We start from the raw sequence: 18479 nt of genomic DNA, 5'->3' as shown, positions 1-18479 counted from the left end.
TTGGGGGAGGTTAATTGAAGATAGTTTATTTTATATTATTAGCCCCTTTGAATGCCCAATTGACAGAAAAGCAAGGTATCAAATTACAGAGTAAATAAATAAATGCCCAGGATATTCTTAAAACAAGGAAAGTTTCCCTTGCTATAATTAAGAGACAGGAACACACACACACCCATGATCCCTGCTTGATTTGAAGTTTTGCAAACATAAGTGCACTTTTGTTTTAAAAAGTGAAGTCTGTTGAGATGTAAGTAATATAGAAATAATGTATACACAGTTATTTGAAAAATGTGTTTGAAGTATTTCTGAGGTATCCTGCTATTTCAGTTTGCTATATTGTCTGGATTAGAGTTTTCTCAACCAGGGTTCCGTGGCACCCTAGGGCTCCACAAGAGGTCACTAGGGGTTCCCTGGGAGATCACAATTTATTTTAAAAATTATTTCAAAGTCAAACAACTTCACATTAAAGAGGTAAGTTTCATTCTTTATTTTTAGTTTAAGAACCCTGTTAATGCATATATACAGGCCTACACATGAAACAAATATAGTAATTTTGTAATTTCTGGCCTATTTTTGAGTCTGAATGTGCAGGGGTTCCTTGAGGCCTGAAAAATATTTCAAGGGTTCCTCCAGGGTCAAAAGGTTGAGAAAGACTAGTCTGGATATTTGCTTTTATTTATTAAAAGTGCAACCTACAATATTTAGGCCACATCCAATGTGAAACCTCTGGTATTATATTTATTTTATTTATTTTATTTTTATCTTGCCTTTATTATTTTTTATAAATAACTCAAGGAAGTGAACATACCTAATACTCCTTCCTCCTCCTCTTTTCCGCACAACAACCCTGTGAGGTGAGTTGGGCTGAGAGAGAGTGACTGGCCCAAGGTCACCCAGCCGGCTTTCATGCCTAAGGGAGGACTAGAATCACAGTCTCCTGGTTTCTAGCCCAGTACCTTAACCACTAGAAGGGTATGTCTCCCACACCACCTTCTCTCTGTTGTCTCTTGCCTCCTTTTCCTGGTTGTTATTCCAGAGGGAGAAGAACTACTGTTCAATATTTTTATATAATATTAACTTTATGGGTTTCTTTCAGCTAAATTGGAAGTAAGTAAGTTCTGAAGAAGAGAATATGCCACCTTCTCCCTAAAAACAATTCTGTGAAATTCTTCTCCACCATTAATAAGAACTTGCCAAGGCTCCATAGTTATCCAGCTGAAACTACTTCACATGGAGCAGATTTTAAGGTGTGGTGGGAGGGGAGGAGGAACAGGAAGAAAAAGTCCCAAAACATTCATGGAACTCTGATCTGACATTAGACTTACTGAATATAACTTTGATCAAGTATATCAGTGATGTAAAAATGGTAATTTACTTTTGTATGCAGAAAACTGATTTGTTCCAAATTGCCTACAACAGATGGGGAGCTATCTAATGAAATTCTATATTGTTCAGCTTTTTTATATCTCTGTAAGGGTTACCAATATGTAACTGAAATCTGATGTATGATTGTAAGAAGGTAGTTTCATAGTTTTAGAGTATTACATCCTTAACTGCCTAGTATCAAATGAATGGCCCAGGAATTTATGAGGCCGCAACACTGCTGATGGGAGATTATAAAAACAATAAGTGATATTTAATATTAACAAATGAAGAAATAATTGCCTATGTATGGAGCACCACTTCAGCAAAGGATCGTTACCTTGTCGTGGTGCTGGAGCTTGAGCACCTCAATGATGCCATGAGCTAAACCGTGAAGGGCCACCCAAGGCGGGAAGGTCATGACAGAGAGGTCAGACTAAATGCGATCCCTGGGGAAGGTAATGGCAACCCACCCCAGTATTCTTGCCGTGAAAACTAAATGGATCAGTACAACCAGAGATATGTCGGTATACCATCGGAAGATGAGACCCCCAGGTCGGAAGATGGTCAAAATGCTACTGGGGAGGAACAGAGGATGAGCTCAACTAGCCCCAGATGTGATGACGCAGCTAGCTCAAAGCCGAAAGGACGGCTAGCGGCCGACGGTGCTGGTGGTGAACGGCGAATCCGATGTTCTAAGGATCAACACACCATTGGAACCTGGAATGTAAGATCTATGAGCCAGGGCAAATTGGATGTGGTTATTGGTGAGATGTCAAGATTAAAGATAGACATTTTGGGCGTCAGTGAACTGAAATGGACTGGAATGGGCCACTTCACATCAAATGACCACCAGATCTACTACTGTGGACAAGAAGACCACAGAAGAAATGGAGTAGCCTTCATAATTAATAGTAAAGTGGCTAAAGCAGTGCTTGGATACAACCCAAAAAACGACAGAATGATCTCAATTTGAATTCAGGGCAAGCCATCTAACATCACAGTGATCCAAATATACGCCCCAACCACAAATGCTGAAGAAGCTGAAGTAGAGTAGTTCTATGAGGATCTGCAGCACCTACTGGACAACATGCCTAAAAGAGATGTTATTTTCATCACAGAAGACTGGAATGCTAAGGTGGACAGTCAAATGACACCTCGAATTACAGGTAAGTATGGCCTGGGAGAACAAAACGAAGCAGGACATAGGCTGATAGAATTTTGCCAAGACAATTCACTCTGCATAACAAACACTCTCTTCCAACAACCTAAGAGACGGCTTTATACATGGACTTCACCAGATGGACAACACCGAAATCAGATTGATTACATCCTTTGCAGCCAAAGGTGGCGGACATCTGTACAGTCAGTAAAAACAAGGCCTGGAGCTGACTGTAGTTCAGATCACGAACTTCTTCTTGCACAATTTAGGATCAGACTAAAGAGATTAGGGAAGACCCACAGATCAGATAGATATGAGCTCACTAATATTCCTAAGGAATATGCAGTGGAGGTGAAGAATAGATTTAAGGGACTGGACTTAGTAGATAGGGTCCCAGAAGAACTCTGGACAGAAGTTGGCAGCATTGTTCAGGAGGCGGCAACAAAATACATCCCAAAGAAAGAGAAAACCAAGAAGGCAAAATGGCTGTCTGCTGAGACACTAGAAGTAGCCCAAGAAAGAAGGAAAGCAAAAGGCAACAGTGATAGGGGGAGATATGCCCAATTAAATGCAAAATTCCAGAGGTTAGCCAGAAGAGATAAGGAATTATTTTTAAACAAGCAATGCGCGGAAGTGGAAGAAGACAATAGAATAGGAAGGACAAGAGACCTCTTCCAGAAAATTAGAAACATTGGAGGTAAATTCCAGGCCAAAATGGGTATGATCAAAAACAAAGATGGCAAGGACCTAACAGAAGCAGAAGAGATCAAGAAAAGGTGGCAAGAATATACGGAAGACCTGTATAGGAAGGATAACAATATCGGGGATAGCTTTGACGGTGTGGTCAGTGAGCTAGAGCCAGACATCCTGAAGAGTGAGGTTGAGTGGGCCTTAAGAAGCATTGCTAATAACAAGGCAGCAGGAGACGACGGCATCCCAGCTGAACTGTTCAAAATCTTGCAAGATGATGCTGTCAAGGTAATGCATGCTATATGCCAGCAAATTTGGAAAACACAAGAATGGCCATCAGATTGGAAAAAATCAACTTATATCCCCATACCAAAAAAGGGGAACACTAAAGAATGTTCAAACTATAGAACAGTGGCACTCATTTCACATGCCAGTAAGGTAATGCTCAAGATCCTGCAAGGTAGACTTCAGCAGTTCATGGAGCGAGAATTGCCAGATGTACAAGCTGGGTTTAGAAAAGGAACTGAGGAGCCTTATGATGAAGGTGAAAGAAGAAAGTGCAAAAGCTGGTTTGCAGCTAAACCTCAAAAAAACCAAGATTATGGCAACCCGCTTGATTGATAACTGGCAAATAGAGGGAGAAAATGTAGAAGCAGTGAAAGACTTTGTATTCCTAGGTGCAAAGATTACTGCAGATGCTGACTGCAGTCAGGAAATCAGAAGACGCTTAATCCTTGGGAGAAGAGCAATGACAAATCTCGATAAATTAGTTAAGAGCAGAGACATCACACTGACAACAAAGGCCCGCATCGTTAAAGCAATGGTGTTCCCCGTAGTAACATATGGCTGCGAGAGCTGGACCATAAGGAAGGCTGAGAGAAGGAAGATCGATGCTTTTGAACTGTGGTGTTGGAGGAAAATTCTGAGAGTGCGTTGGACTGCAAGAAGATCAAACCAGTCCATCCTCCAGGAAATAAAGCCACTTGAGGGAATGATATTAAAGGCAAAACTGAAATACTTTGGCCACATAATGAGAAGATAGGACACCCTGGAGAAGATGCTGATGCTAGGGAGAGTGGAAGGCAAAAGGAAGAGGGGCCGACCAAGGGCAAGATGGATGGATGATATTCTAGAGGTGACGGACCCATCCCTGGGGGAGCTGGGGGTGTTGACGACCGACAGGAAGCTCTGGCGTGGGCTGGTCCATGAAGTCACGAAGAGTCGGAAGTGACTAAACGAATAAACAACAACAAATGGAGCACCAATCTAGTAAGCAGATTGATAGCAGTCTAAATAAACAACAGCAATAAAGTATTTGATAAAGGTACTCACATTTAGTTCAAGATGTAGCAGATTTCTGTCCACTCTTTCTGGCTCAGTGAAATAGACAGAAGGCTTAGATTGTCTCAACCTGCAACCTAAAGCCGAAGCATCGTCATCTCTGTTTGTGACAGGTATCTTAACTGCCTGTTCTGAGTTTTTCTTCCAAGCAGTTTCTACTGGAAAACCTATGTGGTTTTAACAAACATGAAGAAGAAAGATAATTATCTCCAACTGTACAAATTTTAAACTTCAGGACATTAGGGTGTAGCTGTTGCATCAACATAAAATATTTACTTTTTCTCAGTTTGACAGACTTAAGAAGCACTGCTTCTATTTCATTTAAGGGGGAAAAAATCCTTCTCCATTTACAAATGTGGACATCCTGAATACAGAGTAGACTCAGCTATGACTTGATTTCTTTCCATGAACGTTTTTATTTATTTATCATTAAATTTATACACCGCCCATCTCACTATAAAAGTGACTCTGGGTGTCTCACAAAGGAAAAAAAAACCTAGAGAAAAGAATTAAGAAACACTGTAGACAAGGAAGGGTGGGATCTGCCATACTGCAATTTCTCTCCATATGCAGAGTGCTTTTTTTTCATTCATAAATGCTGGGGGTGGTAGAGGAGAAATATGTGAAATATGGATGGACCTGCTTCTAGTATTTTCTAAATTTCTCAGAGCAAAATTTTCATTCCTTGGGATAGTGATCTCATGCACTGTTGCACATTTATTTGTATGTTGTTGAGAAACAGATCTGTCCTGATCTGCATTCTAAATTACTTTTCTGCATCACACTAGGTAAAGGTAAAGGTTTCCCTTGACGTAAAGTCCAGTCGTGTCCGACTCTAGGGGGCGGTGCTCATCTCCGTTTCTAAGCCTTAGAGCCGGCGTTGTCCCTAGGGACACTTCCGGGTCATGTGGCCAGCATGATGACTCGGAACGCCGTTACCTTCCCGCCGAAGCGGTACCTATTGATCTACTCACATTTGCATGTTTTCGAACTGCTAGGTGAGCAGGAGCTGGGATTAACAACGGGAGCTCACCCCGCCGCGCGGTTTCGAACCGCCGACCTTCCGATCGACAGCTCAGCGGTTTAACCCGCAGCGCCACCGCGTCCCTGCATCCCACTAGAATGAGGCAATATAATAGCTTGTCATCCATGACAGGGATCTTATACTGAGAGGAGTTCCAAATGTATCCCTGCTACCAGCCAACATCACCTGGGTTCCCTGGTTCTGCCTACTGATGTCTATGAGCAATGAACACTTATGTATGTAGCTTCCCTGAGAGCTGCAACTCAGGTGATTCTGGGTTCCAATTCTGAAGCTGTCTATGTGTATGCACTTCTTTTGCTTAGATAACCAGGGACTTGTATATTAAGAGTTCACTGATGCTGCCCCTCTAGCTTTTTTGTTGTGAAGGAGGGCCACATGACAAGCAGCCAGAAGCCAGAAGCTGTCTTTTCATACTTATTTATACACATTATTGGAAAATCTTAATACTTCATGGAATGGACTTTCCTTAACTATTCATAGGCACTATGCCATATGGGCAGCCTTCACCAATTGCATGCCCTTTAAATCTATATGACTATCCCTCACCTCCCAATTCCCAGCTTGCATGATCAACAACACACACTTCAAAAGCTAGATTCAGGCCTTCACACTACCTTATTTATTGATGTAATTCAATGGAAAAATGGCTTTGAATTTTACATCTTTAGTTTAGTGTAATATTGAATATTAACACAACTCACTTTTTCTATTTGGCATTTTGACTGATAAGCCGAAGCCTAATGACAGAATGGTGCAATGATGATGAAATGGTACATTAGCTTGATAAAGATTTGCAACTTTGACCCAGAAGCTTCCTATCATATCCTTAGCATGGCCTCTGATTTCAAAGGTGTTTTCATTATTATGCACATTAGCCTTGAAATGTGTGTTTCATTCATTCACTCCATTTGTATGCCACTGAATAATGTAGTGGTTAAAGCACTGGGCTAGAAACCAGGAGACCATGAGTTCTAGTCCTGCCTTAGGCACAAAGCCAGGCCTGTCACCTTAGGCCAGTCACACCCTATCAGCCGGAAGCAGGCAATGCTTCTTAGGAAACCACTTCTGAAATCTTGCCAAGAAAACTGCAGGGACTAGTCCAGCCAGTTGCCAGGCGTCAACAATGACTCAAAGGCACAAAAAGAGAGAGGGGGGGGGGGGGAGAACAAAAGAACAAAAGAAAAAAGAAAAAGAAGCCTCTGGCTTCAGAAATCAAAATTTCTGCTCTATTATCTAGCAAGGAATGAAAGCTCTTTGCATTTTGATGTATGTAGTACTGAAACAATATTGACTAATAACTCAATTCCTTCCTGATGAGTTTTTACAAAATGCATTTGCTTTACCAGAATTCTGCTAAAATTTCTTGGTTGAAATTTAAACATAGTGAGTATTGTAAAATTTTAAAATAAGTTATGTTAATACGTAAAAATATAAGTAAATATATTAAATTACAATCTAAATATGAGGTGAGCAACCTGATACCAGACATTTCAGACCAATTCTGATCAATCTTGGGATTGGCAAGGGATTGGGCAGCTGTGACCTGAAACATCAGGAGAGAATTAGGTTGATTGACTCTGATCTAAATAATACATGCAGCATACACAAAGACGAGATAATAGATTTTGGCTATTTCACAATCAACAGGACTTTTGAATGAATCTGTGGGCACAACTCAGCTTACCTGTTAGAAGTTCTGATAATACGTTGAGGTTAAGGTAGATCCACAGGACGTGATATGCTCCTTCCTCCCATGCCACATGGGCTACTTTCATAAATAGATTATGTGTTTATTTAGCCAACAGAAATAGAATACAGTGTTTAATTTCTGAACCACCACCTTTGCTTTACAACTGGTAAAAAATAGGAGATCTGTTACCTAGAGTTTTCACAGTGAAGATGTATAGAATTTTGGTGTAAAATTTGCTTTGCTCATAGGAATTTTGCATGCCACACCTAACAATTGACACAGGTATCTTGAAACATACATACATGTAGGACAGTTCTCCAGAACGTCAACAACCACTGGTAAATATAGAATCAGGGAGTTACCACGAAGTAACAAAGATGTTACTGATGTGCAGTATAAACAATTGAATCGGATAGAACCAGAAAAGTTAGTTATTTACTTGATTATATAATTTGGTCCTGTTTCAAAGACTTTTGATACAATAACGAATACAACAGCTTTACAAATGCTATTCCTCAGGACTTTATCCTGCTTCAATATTTCATGCGGTAGATTTTAAATAATACAGTAGTCAGAAAGTGACCACAGTGAAGGCATTTTTGACAAAAATTAACAGAAAACAATGATAGTAAATGTAAAAAAAAAGCCTACAGTTTATTACAAGTGTTATGCAAGTTACTTTTGAATAATTCACATACAATTTAGTACTACATCAAGTATAACCATTACATACATAATGTTATGCCACAATTTTTATTTTTTATTTTTATTTATAGTATTTTTACTGTTTTATTTTTTGTATTATTCTGATGGTTTTAATCACTTGTTGTAAACCGTCCAGAGGCCTCCGACGGGAGGAGATGGGCGGGGATAAATTAGATAGATAGATAAATAAATAAATAAATGTCGTTGGTTCATTTTTGGCTTAGCATGATATCCAGTCCAGTTATGGCTTGTTCAATAAACCAGAGTTAAAAATCTAAACTGAGCATTAATGAGAACACAGCTCTGGTAAATTCCTAGGTGCTGTTTCCAAAGCCTGTTCACTTAGGCCTTTTGCTTATGGAATCTATCATTTTTCATTGGTCTGTTGTGATGCTTCAGTATACTGCCCCAGATGAGCAGAACATGTAGCTACCAATAGCAAAGGACAAATTTTCCTTAAATCAGCACATTGAATTCAGTCAGTACATAGCATCATCTATGACATGTGGCTTAAGGCCAGCATGTTTTAAACACGTGCATGAACCACCAGTAATAAGGTACCAGTGTCCTGCTTGTGGGCTTCCCATGGGCATCTGGTTGGCCATTATGGGAAGCAGGATGCTAAACTAGATGGGCCTTTGGTCTGATCCAGCAGGACTTTTTGCATGTTTTTAAATAACTTTAAATTTATTTTCCTGCAATTTAAAAAATGGCAGACATAGGTACTCCTGCATACTTCTATTTCCATATCTTCTAACAAAATACTTCCTTGCTAGAAAGCAAGGGAGACTTTTAACAGAGATACCAAAGGTTGAACTTGCAGGCAAAGAAATATGCTCCAGCTCTGCTAGAATAACTAGTCTAAGAGTTTCTAAAGCTATTTTTTTCTCTTCTATAAATAAGTGTCATTAAAAAGAAATTTTAAAAAGGAGCCATGGTAGGATGTCTTCCTTAGAATTAAAAAAAGATCTGCTGCCCTCTAGAGCTTGAAGGGTGCAACAGTGTTATGCATAAAAGGCAACAGCAACATAGAAAGAAACCATAAAGTCATGGTTTAGAATGGCAAAATCTGTCAAGATAAGGGCTGTGTGGATTCTGTGAATTTGACTAACAGAAGAGGAGGATTAGGCAGAGTGCATTTTGTGAAAGATTTCTGCTTAAGTTGGAAAATGTGATCAAAACAACTTAACACCGTTAAATGTTATGCATCATACAGAAGCATTAAAAACAACCAATGAGATAAAGTCCTGGCAAAAATAAGTGCTGCAATTAAACATATGTTTCCACTTCCTCTTGAAACCAAATGGACAGGTTTTGTTGCATCTTCCTGACAACCTATCATTGGCAGTTTGTATGATGCTACAGGAAGCAAACTAAGTTTTCTTGTATATTCAGGATGAGAGATGAACATCTGTGATTCTGCTGCCCACATGATTCTGCCCACATAAAATAGCTAGATTATTGTGACAATACTCACCAGAAAATTTTCCTAGAAACTGAAAGGAAAAGGAAAACAATTGCGGACCTTGTCCATGAGGGATTGCCGATTGGCAGGTTGCAGGAAGAGGGCCTTCCTGCTATAGCACCTGCCCTTTGAAACAAGCTACCCCCAGGGGTAAGACAGGCTTCCACTCTCCTGGCCTTCTGGAAGGAAGTAAAAACATGGCTATGCCTCCTGGCCTGGGATGGGAGGGGGGACAGCTATTCATGGGGGTGGTTAGCCCCGTGAGGTTCCCAAGGTTAAGACCTTCCCATCTTGAATTTTATATTTTGTATTTTAGATTCTATATTTTATATTTTAAACTTGGTATTTATATTTGTATTTTTTATGTATTTATATTGAATTGTGAGTGATTTGTCATTTTTACTATTGTAAGCTGCCCAGAGTTGTTGTACACGAGATGGGTGGCAGAGAAATTCAATTAATTAATTAAATAATTAAATAAAACATGTAGAATGTGTTTTATTGGTACCAACTACAGCATAGAATTCCTATGGATGGTTGTTACTAGAAATATAGTCAGTAGTTACTGACAAACAGATTAAATTCATGCACTATAAAAATAAGGTATCATGAGCTATTCCCTGTAAATGGCTAAGGTATTATTTGATAGATTCTTCAATGATGGACTGTAGACATCTCTGCGAAAGCGGAGCTGATGACCACAGTGAAGAACAAAGAGCTGGTGAATAGACTGGCTCTTTGGAACCTCTCCAGACAAGGAAAGGATGGGAGATCACCCACATCTGCTCTAGACGGCTGCTCCTCATGAAGAGACTGCAGGACAGTGGTTTCCCGTGAGTTTGAGCTCACAATGGGAATAGTCATTTTGCTCACAACAGTGGTCAAAGCCTTTTAAAGGACATTAAGTTCGCTAAGCTTACTTGCTAATAACTTTCGGAAATTGCTCATTAACTACTTCTAAGCTATTAGAGACCTTCGGAATGACAAGTTTGAAAATGCCAGGTGAGTTTGCCTTCAATCCTGAATGAAAGAAAATTTTAGTTATAAGCTTAAGATTTTAAAGAATCTGAAATAAACAGCAAAAAGCTAAATAAGATTTTGATCTGAGAAAGATATAAATGGACTAAGGGTCCAGATAAACTTGGAATATAGAAATTTTTACAATAAGATTTTGGAATTAATTATAAAGAACAAACAGCTTTTTGTGGGAAATAGATCCTGCTTTGATTTTTGCAAGACATAACAGAGATAAATAACTTCGTGATTTTAAAAATTGGGCACTAGAGGGGACTAAAGATTCTAGATAGAGGGGGGGAAAAAACCAACCCTACAAAATGATGCAAAACATTATAGCAATTAAAATATTGAAGGAGACTTTTGAAGAATGGACTCAGAAATTAGTAGCCACAATATCTACCATGTTAGTAATGTCTGCTTCTATGGATAGACTGTGTCCAAAGTATGTTATTGAAGAAATGGCAGATGTAGAACAAAATTTATCTGACAAAACAGAGATGGTATTGAAAGTGGATTTACCACTGACAGGTCAAAAGAATGACTTGGAAAAGGATATTTCACTGGATCTAAAAAAGAAACTGGCTAAGGTTTTGAAATTCAAAAGGGAAATACAAATGACAAACCAAGAGAGTGACCTGGATAATTTTTTCATATTGGATTTACATAAGATTTTATTAAAGCCTTGAAGAACAAAGACAAAGAAGAAATGAAGAAAAATCAAATCCTATGACAATATTTGAATGAACTAAATATTAAGACACTTAGAAGTAAAAGAAGGGAATATGTTTATTTGATCAAGGTTTACACAAAATATGTTGCTACCTCTCATGGACTTTCTGCTGACATCAGGACTGAAAAGATGATGCTTTATGGATTTGTCCATAGATAAGATATGGGATATGGGATGAAGAGATAGTTGTAACCTTACAGGGGGTGAAAAGTCACTAAATTTGTTTATATTTGTGATGAAGGTTAGAAATCATTTCTTTATATATTTCTCTTCTCTTTCTTTATTATATTCTTACTTTTCTCTTTCTTCTCTTTCTTCTTTCTTTTCCCTTGCACTTCTTACTCTTTCTTTCTATTCTATATAATCAAAATTCTTAAAAATTATATAGAAAAAAAATCCTCAAATCTGATAGTCTGATTGTTCTTATTTTTTATCCTCTTATCCAGTTTCTCACACCTTCTTATTGTACTGCAATCAATGGCTATAGAATTTGATTTTTTTAAAATCACATTTTGTATGTTTGCTTCTGTGTATACAGGATACATAAAAGGTAAAGGTAAAGGTTTCCCTTGACGTAAAGTCCAGTCGTGTCCGACTCTAGGGGGCGGTGCTCATCTCCGTTTCAAAGCCTTGGAGCCGGCATTGTCCATAGGACACTTCCGGGTCATGTGGCCAGCATGACTCACGGAACGCCGTTACCTTCCCGCCGAAGCGGTACCAATTAATCTACTCACATTTGCATGTTTTCGAACTGCTTGGTGTGCAGAAGCTGGGACGAGCAACGGGAGCTCACCCCGCCGCGCGGTTTCGAACCGCCGACCTTCCGATCTGGGGATGCAGAATTAGACATCTGCCAAACACATGTCCAAACAACACATCAACAATAATCATCATCCCGGATATTCACAGAGATTTTTCATTCGTATGTTTAGGTTTGTTATTACAGTGGTAGTCAAGAAGTACTCATTTGAATGTTTGTTTAAAAAAAAAGATTTACAGCAATCTTCTAAAGCAAACATTTTATATATCTCTGTATGTGTGTGAGAGAGAGATAGACAGAGAGAGAGAACATCCAAGTTTTCCAAATTTTAATTTTAATTCCTCTCATGTTGATTTCATTGCTATCTCAGGATTTATTCCAAATGCCCTGATCCTGGAGTTTTTAAGAAGAATGGAGGGGGTTGAATACCGAAAATTCTATCCTATGTTTCAGAATGTCCTGTTTTGCAACCTGACCCATCCTAACTGCTTCCAAACAACTGAAGTTACATGTATTTATTTATTTATTTATATTATTTATATAATACAATAAATATAATAAATAATAAAATAGAGAGCCAGTTTGGTCTAGTGGTTAAGGCAATGGGCTAGAAACCAGGTGACTGTGAGTTCTAGTCCCGCCTTAGGCATGAAAGCCATCTGGGTGACCTTGGGTCAGTCACTCTCTCTCAGCCCAACTCACCTCACAGGGTTGTTGTTGTGGGGAAAATAGGAGGAGGAAGGAATATTTGGTATGTTCGTCACCTTGAGTTATTTATAAAAATAATTAATATATATATACACACACACACATACATATAGTACACACATACATACAGATTAAAGGAAACTACAGTGAAGCAAAACACTGGGGGGGATGGGGGGAACAATTTTTTTCTTTCCTTTCACACCTCTAATCATCAATACTAGTACATCTTGCAAAATTGTTTACTTTTGTTTCTTTATTTTTTTAGCCCATAGCTTACCTTAATTTATATCCATATTTATATCCATATTTCATAAGCTGTGCCTGACTAAAAGTGGATTTTTATAAGCTGTGCATTATTACAAGTGGGTTTTCATAAGCTATCTATGACTAAAATTGGATCTGTAGAAGCTGTGCATCATTGAAGTGATCATCATCATCATCATCATCATCATCATCATCATCATCATCAGCCAGGACACTGGAAGTCCTAGTCCTCCTTCAGGAATGAAAGCTGGCTTGGTGACTTTGTGTCAGTCACTCTCAGCCCAAGCCACCGTACAGGTCTGTTGTTGTGGGGAAAATAAGAGGTGGGAGCATTAGGTATATACATACGCTGCCTTGAGTTGACGAAAAATAAAGGTGGGATAAAAATCTAGTAAGTAAGTAAATTGCTACATTCCTTGGTGCTCTTGGTGTCAGCTTACTGAGGCTATACTGCCAAGCCCCAATGCAAGGGAGGGGAGAAAGAGATTTCTTTCTGTTTCATCATCAGTTTTCAGAACTTCAATAGTAACAACAAGCTTAGATTCATAAAAGAACTGAGAGAGAATCAGATCTCAATGTGCCTCCAATTTAGGATGTGGCAGGATCCAAATTTCAGGTAAAATAAACCGATCCATTTCCCTTCCCTGTATTGCCACACTCCAAAAAGGTTCTGTGAATCCCAAACCAATACAAGACGCTATAGCTATAGATGGAGCGAGATTCCAATTACTGGACTACTCTCACATAATGTGTCATTGGCCATAAAGTCAGGGAGCGATGGGCCTCGAAGTAAAAAACAAAACAAGACTGAAGTGTAAAGGTTGCCTAATTTACTGCAAACAGTGCTGAGCTAGATGAAGCAATAATCTGACTCCTTATGCTAGCTTCTGATGTTCCTTTACATTATTCTAGTTTTAACAGACTCCTTTATTTCTTTCTCTTTCTTGTACTAAGCATAATATAGATTTATGTTGCCTTTAACATCAGTAAGAAGTTTTCCCCCTCTGTGTTAAGTAAGTACAGTTTAAAATAATAAAATAAAATATAAACTGTAATAAAATAAAATAAAATAAACTCCTTGTGACTACATGGACAGATAAATGTAGTCTTCTTGGCAACTATACAGAATAGCTTGCTATTGTCTATTGTACGCTTTTTTCAACTTCTCAGCGTATCCTACATCCTTAAGATTTCATATTCAATTCTAAATAAATTACTAAATAAATAAAATACACCCAAACATGAACATGCTTTAATACAAGGTACTATGCTATGAGAGCCAGTTCAGTGTAGTGGTTAAGGCACCCCTATAAACCAGGAGACCAGGAGTTCCAGTCCTGCCTTAGGCACAAAGTCAGCTGGGTGACCTTGGGCCAGTCACTCTGTCTCAGCCCTAGGAAGCAAGCAATGGCAAACCACTTCTGAAAAACCATGCCAAGAAAACTGCAGGGACTAGTCCAGGCAGTTGCCAGGAGTCAACACTGAAAAGCAAAAAACAAAGCATATGCTACTCCCTTCTCAGATTTTTAAAGTGGAAGCTGGACAACTAAAGAAAAGCAAAACTCTCCTTGTGTTAGGATGTGCTGCAGAACCACTATACATATGAAAGACTATTCTGTTTGCATTACAACACCAGACCAAAAACATAGCAGAAGGAACGGTGACCGCTCACGTGCTCACATGCCATGAGGAAAGTGGTATTTGAACCTTCCACTCCATGTTAGCAGTAGAGGGTGGAATCCAGTTAAGTTGTTTTGCTGATAGAATTCCTTCCTTCCCTCATATATGTTTCAGACCATATTTTACGCATTCAGATGAGGGTAGAGTGGTGAGGAGAAAACATATTGTAATTAATGAATCTATGCTCGTGGAACACAGTGTTTCATTCATTATGCTATTGATCATAGCAATAGTAGTCGTAATAAGAATGCATATCAACCTTTCACGTAATAGAGCTCAAAGCAGCTAACAACAATAAAAATACAATAAAAATAATCAAGCGCAACGGAAGCAATACAATTTAAAGGAAAAATGTAAAATGTAAAAACAAAAAAATCATTATAAATAATCAGATTACAGCAATTACAGCATATTTATGAATATGTTTGTGGGTGAAAGGCCTGTCTAAATAAAATGGTCTTGATCTCTCATCGGGAAATCATCAAAACCGGAACTAGATAAGCTCCCCTTGACAAAGAGTTCCAGAGCTTGGAAATAATGACTAAGAAAGCCTCTCCCTCATACAGGAGGGGGAATTGTAAGTTTTATATTAGGGATATACAACACTCTCACCAAAGGACTGCACTGTCATCACAAAATATTCTCATCCAGCGACATCCTGAGAATGAAGAAATCAGAGTTGCAGCATCACTCCTAAAGCTCTGACCTTTTTCGAGGTGCAGGCAACACCGCCATGCATGTAGAAAAGAGGCCGAGCTTGTACCAAGACGCTGCACAATTGCTTACATCACTCTGACTGCCTCTTCCCTTCCTGGATGTCACTGTCCTCATCCTAACAGATGGAATGAGATAAAGAGGGAAACTTTGGGGTGGGGAAACCCTGTGCCTTACCAGATCCTTCACACTTATCTCCACTGTTGTGGAGGGACTGCCATTAGCCATTATCTCAATAGAGAAAGTGTCAGGGTTAGCTGGCCCAACCTGGTTCTCCAGAACTTTGAAGAACAAAAACATTTCATATTTATCCACAATTACAGTTATTAGCAAATTATGGCATAGCTAAATCACCTTTTAAATTTTAAATTGGCCTCTGCCAAATCAGCCTGTTCAGATCTCTTAAAATAGTTTTGTCCTTTACTTCATGATTCCCATATGCTATCAATTATATTATAACACTCAGAGAACTATAGCAATCATGTCTGGAAGTTCAAGGACTAAAAAACTTATTATAACACCAGGCATTCATCATGGTAAATCTTTCACTGATATGATACAAAGATATATGTGGAATTCCATTTAATCGTATGTACCAACATTACATCTGTCAGAATAGTAAATATACTAAGCATGGAACTCTAACAATCCCAGAAGTTCAGAGAATACCATGGTTTATTTATGCCAGTCTTTATTAATAGTAGTAGTAGTAGTAGTTTATTAATTGATTGGTCCTGTGACCTTATCAATAAAATAAAATTGAATAAAATAAAATAAAATACATTGTCTAATTCCAAAAAGAAAATAGATAAAAGAAAATACAGTAATACAATACATATGCAATAATACAAGGAGTCAGTAATCAGATGCTGAATCTCCCTTACAGGATACCACAATCTGTTCAATGTATTAGGTTCTTATGACTGCTGCCTTAGTTATAAACTTGGCAGTTCTGTATACAATGTGCACATTAGAACTCAGAAGGAAGTAAGACAGTCTGTGGTTTGGATCCCAGTGTACTGTTCTTTCTAATAAGGATGATAAATATTTAAGCCTAATGGGTACATATAATTGGCAATTGAACAAGACATGAAAAATATTTTCAATGGCTGGTGAACCACATATGCAGGTTCTCTCATGATACTATTGATACATTCTGAAAAGTAATCTAAGTTAGTAATCTAAAGTGACATCAAAGAAGAACACTACAAAAAGAAATTGATAATCAATTTTAATTTGAAAATCATCTGAACTGTCTGTGCTGGCTAAGAATTGTGTATTTATAACTCTAATATATCTGGACAGGGCTATACAGTATGAGATTAAGTAAGACTGATCTAAGCACGGAAAAATACATTTTTATGCACATCTACTAGAAGGCACTGTCTTTGTTTTCAAAGACTTTACTCCCAAGTGGATCCACCCATCCTGGTCCACTGACCTCAAAAATTTCCTTTGGTGGAACTCAAGCAATCCCGATGTCACAAACTGTTTCTGGACAACACTTGCAAACATACATCTTTCACGCTCTTCAATACAGATGGAGTCTAAGGAATCGGCGAGGAGCCTGGTAATGCTAAGGCTTACATAGGTAATACATAACTTGTTCCTTTTCCTAGAGTGAAAGGCTCTGAAACTGAAAAATGTACATTGCACACTGATACATAATTTTAATGCACTAATGCAAAACTGATTCATACTAGAGCTTGAAAGAAGGGCTTCTGGCCTAGCTTGAGCACAGCACCTCTCTCCTATTTCAGGACTGCCCATGAGCCTGAAAGAAAGAGATCCTTTAAGAGTAACCTTAACTTTAATAAGGAAGCTGAAAAAAAAGATTCAGGTGTTTTAATGAATGGCAGAGAAGTATGCAGAGAAATATCTACTTTACTCCGAAATTTTGCACCGAAGACCTCTTAAACTTCATTGAAATATTTAAACAATTGTTCGAACATAATTTTAAATAAATGCAGATGTATGAAACCATTCCCAACATATCGTCTTTGCTCTGCAGCACTGGACATCTGTTTCTCTTCTTCTATGTGTTCAGTGTTTTATTCTGACATTTTAATTTACAAGCATCCCTTTTTGCAACTGTTTTTAAAACCAGTGACAACGGACGGTGGTTTCTGATTTTGAAGTGGGACCCCCTCCCACTTCAGGGGTCAAAACAGACAGAATGGCAGGCAACGCTTCGCCATCTAAGCCCCACTCCTTTTGTACGTGCCTGTAACATCAATGCACATACAAAAGGTGTGGGGCTTGGACTGTGATGCTGTATCTGCCATCTTGCCTGTTTGACCCCCTCCTGTAGAACCCATGGCTCCTTTGTATATATTCTATAAGGGAACTGAACATATTGTCACTGGAAACCAAGTACCAATCATTATTAAATTAAAAAGTAAAGTCTCTACCTTGAAGAAGGAATAGAATTATGGTTACATAAACATCAGCTTATGAAACAAAGGAGGGAGTGAGAAGGAAATTCAGCACTGACCTGCCTTGATTCTTTTTGGTATAAGAGTAAGGAAAGAGAAACTCTGTCAGGCTTTCAATATTTTGTTATTATACCCTGCAAAAATGAAGGACGATTCCAGTGGTCATTGTGGAGTTTCCCTTCTTTGAAGGGCTGACGCCTGGACAAAGCAAGTTTTCTAGTTTTTCTCCTTCACCTGATTTGAAGCCTCATGGATTCTTTCCTCCCTTATATGAGAAAAAGGCATTTGGCTGTTGAGGCTTACTAGCAATCGAGACACCCAGTATAATTGTTGTTGATCTTAAACTACTGTATCAGACCATCATTGCCTACCAGAAGCCTATTTTAACTTTTGGGGTGTTCAAGAAAACATTTGTTAAATGTGGCTGTTTTTCAGGATCTTCTTTTTAGTTTGTTTCCATGTGTTTTATGTGTTTAAGCTTCCTTAAACTTTAGAAAGGGGACTAATTACTATTTTTAATAAGTGAAAATGCCTTTCACTGCCTTTCTGCATGAGTTCAGCATGTTGTTTTAGAATGTTTCAGAATTTTAGTCTATTAGTTTGATACTTCGTTATTATGATTAAGATAGTATCATCATTAATTTAGAATTAGTTTAGGTAATTCTGAATTTAATTCTCTATTTTAATTTAATTTAATTAATTTATTATTTT

This window comes from Candoia aspera, chromosome 1 (genome assembly GCF_035149785.1).
Source record: "Candoia aspera isolate rCanAsp1 chromosome 1, rCanAsp1.hap2, whole genome shotgun sequence".
NCBI classification, from domain to species: domain Eukaryota; kingdom Metazoa; phylum Chordata; class Lepidosauria; order Squamata; family Boidae; genus Candoia; species Candoia aspera.
This window is presented reverse-complemented; position numbering follows the sequence as displayed.